Here is a 5,865-nt window from a genome sequence, read left to right as displayed (position 1 = left end):
CCCACTCTGTTTAACATTTCGCGCTATTTATACATAATTTAACCATTTTATTTTGTTATTTGCGCTCCGCTCTTGTTCTTGCTCTTGTTGCAAATAAATGGCAGCAAATATGCAAAAACAATGTACAGGGCCAAAAACAGTGTTGCAATGCCGTAACTTTCGAGTGCTAAAAGGTGAGGGGAGAAAGGGTTCTTGGCCAACAGCTTGGGTAAATGTTTGATCGGGCTGGCCTAGCCAAAGTTTTATGGCCCCCGAACTGCGCATAAAATCTTAGCAATTCCCAAATACATCATAAAACGTAGTTAGGCCTGCCCCGCGGGTCGGGCTTGCTTTCCACAAAGCATTTTAAGTTTAATGGCAATTAACCCCGGCGCTGCGAAATTAAAATCATGAGCCGGCATAACCCGCGTATGTGGCTCTACATAAATCTTCCTCCCGAGTCGAAGAAGGGTTGCCAGCGGAGTCCAAGGCAGACATGACACGTATTTATAGCGCGCCAACGACCTCACTCGGGCCACATTGCTAATACGCCATGTTGGCTGCTGCTCAGTTTTCTGCCCGCCATTGTTTTATGTGTGCTTGTGCGCATCCCGCACTCCGCCTCGCAGCCCGCTCACACACTCACCCGCTTGAGTGCAAGTCAAGTTGAAGCCAGCCTTGCATCCTTCAGCACACAGGGAGAAAAAAAGTGCAGCTGTATGGCATCTTCACTAGGTTCTGTATCTAGAAAACAACTATCATGCACTAATAAAAACAACATATCAAATAGGTGTACTCCATTGCCATAGTCATAAATATATAAATATTAAATATTATGTGTTTTCACCTTCGTTACAAATAATATTTTACACCGTAATTGAACTATTTCTAAATTAATTTTGAAATGTGAAATGTTTTTATTGAGGATTATTTTTTGTACTAAATTCAAATAGTTAATACACCATTTTGAACTTTATTTTTTTTTTGTTCTGTTCTGTTAAATTGTATTTTAAAACTAACCAATGTCAAGTCCTTGATTTTTCTCGGTGCACTTCCTCACGACCCTGCATTTGTATTAGCTGATTGTGTGGGGCGATGCAGCTGAAACAGAGGCAATTGCCGCGTACAAGCTCGTAAATTGAATAAAAGTTCAAATGTTGGCAATTAATAAACCGAAAAAGTTAATGCCAAGTTTCCACTTCCCCGGCAAGTGGCAACCACAAGGAACTGCGGTTTGGCAGGAGCCACAAAATTACTTGGTTCATCCTGGCTAGGTTGGAGTCTGAAATATTTTATATCTGGTTTGGTCGAACATAATTTTTGATGTTTTTGTTTGTGGGTGAAACTCAGTACTACTTCCCTGCCCGAAAATTATAAAATAATAAATATTTAATATATTAAATTGCTTTCAGTATAAATGTATTGCTATCAATTTCGAACCTACAGTCGTATGTATAAGCTTTCCCCGATGTGTAGAGCCATTCTCCGACTGAGGGCCAATTCGTTTTGTTGAAATTGTCTGTATCTAGCTGGCTTTTACCTTTGCTTTCAACCCTCTACCGAGATTGTGGCACACGCTAATTGCTGGAAACGCTTGCAGCCTCTTACCATTAAAGCTCCCCTCGAAGCCCCTCTAAAACATCCCCGTTTTACCATCCATTTTGCCCTAATGCGTTGCCATTGTAATGAAGTCGAGCAGCATCTGAAAATCGCTGCACCGGGGCTCTGAAAACAATGCCGGGCTCTGGTTTTTGTTTTTATTTTGCAAAATAGGTACTGCACATTTGCTGCAGCTAACACTTGTTGTGTATGCTCCAACCTATTTTCAGCTCTAACTGCTGTTTTTGTAATTTAATTGCTGTTCAAGTTCGCACAGCCTGCGACCCTTTCGGTTATGTTTTAATTGTTGTTTCTCAGTTCCGATTCGGAATAATTTTTTCAAATACCTACACTGATGAAAAAAATTGTAAATAATTCATAACATACATAAATATTTTCGATTTGACACCAAATTCAAAATAATAATTAATTTAAGTACATACTTTAATTTTAATACACATAAATGTAGTGTAACTACGCCATTTTACAATCAAAAGAATTTATAAATTCACCAGGATCTTAAATCTCTTTTGGAAAAGGTTACAGGACCAACAATATATTAATTATAATCTTTTGAAAACCGTACTTAAACATTAATACACTTCTGAAAGGTCAGTATTAAATCTCTTTTGGAGAAGATTACAGGACCAACAATATATTAATTATAATCTTTTGAAAACCGTACTTAAACATTAATACACTTCTGAAAGGTCAGTATTTTAAAGGTCATCAAAAGTATTAATTTGCTTACATTGAATAATTATAAATGTATGAATTCCTGCTAAGTGTTTACTGATTTTCTCTGTAAAAGAGGAATTTGTGGAAAATAGAAATCCATATTTCACCAAATTACTAAGTGAACCGGCTGTTAAAAGCAAACATCTACATTTTGCACCTGTTTCACCATAATCTTGATAGCTCCGCAAATTGTTTGCAGCGAGCTTTAAATCGTTTTTGTTGTGCACGGATGATTTGTTTGGCCAAAACAAACACACCGTAAATGGCCAAGGCAGGCCAGCTTGTTAATGTTTTTTGTAATGATTTTCGCTGTGCAGGCGCGCTTTTAATTATTTAAAACCAAAAACGCCGCGTATGCGTGTTATTTAATAAATGACAGCTATTTGCGGGAAGTTCTCGAATTATTACGCCCTTGGAGAGACGATTTCCTGTAGCCCTCTTCTCCGCACGTTTTTAATTCCCCTGACAGCAGTCGCCCGACTCCTGTTGATATTTGTTTGTCTTTCAGAGCCAGGCAAACGAGGCGAAGGCAACGGCAGCGGCAAAGGCAAAGGCAAATCTAATTTCTAGCACAGAACGGGTCGGAACAGAACAGATTACGCAACAAAAAGCGGCCAGATCTGGGAGTGAAAAAAGCATTCTCCTTTATTCCGGCGAGCAGAAGAAAAATCAGACGACGCCTGACAGCCGAGCCCCCGAAAAGCGTATGCAGTGCATGTGTGTGGCATAAATCAAAGCTAGACAATTTTGGCTTGGGAAAACATGGGCAGCGAAAAATAAGAACAACATCCAAGGGGAGGAAATCAAAAGTAAGTGACAAGCAGACAGGCAGACGCACAGAAAACACATGTGCACCGCAAACAAACAGGATGTCGGGGGCACGGGGCACTGAAGTTGTGGAAGGGGTTCCGGGGCTTGGCATGACAAGTTGCTCTTTGAATATTTAGAACGCTCCTTGCTACGGACCGTTTAAGTACTTTAATTGTTTCTGCCAAGTTGTTAACAACACGGAATTGGCAAGCCCTCCAATGGTGGACCATCGTCGTGGAGTTTCAAAGACTCCCCATTAATAAATCCCCTGGAAAACGTTTACTTAACACTTAATCTTGCTGAGAGCGCTTTATTTAAGTTGTGAGAGGGTTTAATTGCAAATAAATAACTTAATATTAGAACAAAAAAAATTTCCAGGTGGTATAACTGAGATAGGTTCTTAAACAAAACTATATTTTATTTTATTTATTTAGCCACTTTTCCATACTTAGAAATCTTATTATTATCTGGAAGAATGTATTTCAAAAAAATCCCTCCTCTTTGGAACAATCCCTCTATCACGTCAGACTTATTTCCAAAGGATAACGAATGGAGTAACGCAATTGTAGCATGCTTGGCGCTTTGCTTAAACTGTTTCCAATTATTTTCCCTTCATCCGATTGCACAACACACACGGCTCTTATCAGGACTCAATAAATTTCTGTCTCGACACGAAATGCACACCTGTGTTTTCGGCGAGAACGGAGGATCAGGTAGCTGTCAGCCAGCTGCGAGTTGCTTAACCCCGCCGCCAGCCAGCCCCACTTTTATTATTTTCAGCGCCGTGGCTTGGCTTTTTTAATCTCTCCTCTGGAACCCTGTGAAACCCCGACGCGGCCAGACAGTTGGGTATACAAAATATGTCAACAGAGGCGACAGCCGGCAAAAAGAAGGCGAACTCCGGCGGCCACTGTTTGCTTAGACCTTTAGACACTGGCCAGACAATGGCCGGTCAAGTCAGCGGCGTATCTGTCTGCCTGTCACGGGGATAGCACTCCGGTCCGCTGCGATTCGCCGGAATATTCCGATGGATAAACGGATAAACCGCACTGACATCCCGTCAGGACGTTGAATGGATTTGAATGAATCGAACAGCAATTATGTACCGACTTGTGAGTGGTCAACAATTGCATTACGCAGTGGTTAACTTTGAAAGCAAACCATTTTATGCAGATTGCTACGAAAATAATTGAAGACGAGGAGGAGATTATGTGATTCGATTGCACTTAGGGAAACCAAAGAATTCGAGACCCTTGAAGTTCGAAACATATCTTTAAGCTTTGGCATTATTGATTACTTCTCGTCTAGTCTTAGTCCCACAAAATAAGAAACATGTACACCAAGTTTAAGTGAGTTTTATTTCATAAAAAATCCCTGATTTTAGCTTAACACTCTGACTACTTATTGTATATTATTCTTCCTTTTTAATTTCAAGTCAAGGCCCGAAGACTCCTTTTCGTCGAGTGTGCGAGAACATTCATCGAACCCCATTGACTCTTTCGGGGTCTTTGTGATGAAGTATGTGGATAGAAAACCGCACAGACCGCAAGGGATTACTACATCAGAAGAAACCGCAAAAGGGGTTAATGCACTCTTTGCACATGGGACACAACGAGCCAATTGGGTTTAGTGAGCATTCAAAGGTTGCCAGGGTCCTGTCACATGTTCGCCATTTAATATTTATTAATGGTCGGAGTGAAAACAAAAATGTGGAAAACCAAACCAAAATTGAATGCATCAGCGAGCCAGTTAATATTAAATTGCCGCATCGATAGGCACAACAACAAAGAGATAAATTTGATTGAGCATCGATATATAACCAGTGCGGGAAACTATGCAGAGTTGGGGGCTTGGGTCTTGGGCCTTCCATTCCATCCAAACATCAAACGCTTCATAACGCGCCATAACCGGCATAACCCAAAAAAGCAGAAGGAAAAACTTATGGCTCCCCAGGGAGGCACTTGAGTGACTACAAGAACAACTACAGCAACAACGGGGCGCAGAAAACCGAAACTATTTCTTTGCGCAGCGTTGTGGAAAATTAAAAACGCCCAGGCCTAAGACTTAGCAACCTCCTGCTGATGCTGCTGCATCTTCTGCTTATAATAACGGCGGCGGCGGAGCAGTTATTAGACTCAACATACTCGAGATCTGGGTTACGCCACCCACAGCCCCTATCCCGTATCCCATTTCCCGGAACCGGGCCGTTGAACCTCTTGTCTAGGATTGCAATAATCAGTGGTATTCCGCGGATCCCTGTCTCATCCTTCTGCCGCTCCACTTGCCTCTAATCAGCACTCACATTACGCATACGCCTGGTTGTCATAATTTCGCATTATTGATTTATTAGGTCGCAATGTTTGCACAGCCGAATGTGACTGACAGGGCGATAAGCGGACTGTTTTTGGCCTGGTTTTTTGCATTAGCATAAATTACACGCCGATTGACAACGCGGCGTACGCGTAATTCAGGATGTGTACTTAGAATTTTACTGGGTGTGGCTAAGCAAAAATCTTGAATTTGTTCAAAAAATGTTCACAGTTAAGCCAAAGAAGAAACAATTACAAATATTTCTTTTTCTGTGTAAGGTGCCATTCTCGGTACATTCTATAAAGGGATTACATAGTTCGTAAGGTAAATATTTCACAATGCAGTGGGAGACAAATTTTAGTCAAAAAAGTTTATTTTATTTACTGAACTTTTTTTATTTATTCTCAGGTTAGAGGGTAATTGGAAAGT

The 5,865-nt window shown here is 40.9% G+C and overlaps 1 long non-coding RNA gene across 1 annotated transcript; it reads left to right on the top strand.

The window, feature by feature from the left end:
• Nucleotides 1-3,738: 3,738 nt before the first annotated feature.
• LOC108027132 (uncharacterized) lies at nucleotides 3,739-4,909 on the top strand. The gene is made up of 3 exons (XR_001768309.3): nucleotides 3,739-4,238; nucleotides 4,300-4,475; nucleotides 4,562-4,909. It is a non-coding gene; the product is annotated as an uncharacterized LOC108027132 (long non-coding RNA).
• The last annotated feature ends 956 nt before the right edge of the window (nucleotides 4,910-5,865 follow it).

The sequence above is a fragment of the Drosophila biarmipes genome, chromosome 3R (assembly GCF_025231255.1).
Source record: "Drosophila biarmipes strain raj3 chromosome 3R, RU_DBia_V1.1, whole genome shotgun sequence".
NCBI classification, from domain to species: Eukaryota; Metazoa; Arthropoda; class Insecta; order Diptera; family Drosophilidae; genus Drosophila; species Drosophila biarmipes.
The sequence above is the reverse complement of the archived record's forward strand: the minus strand, read 5'-3'. Positions and strand labels throughout refer to the sequence as shown.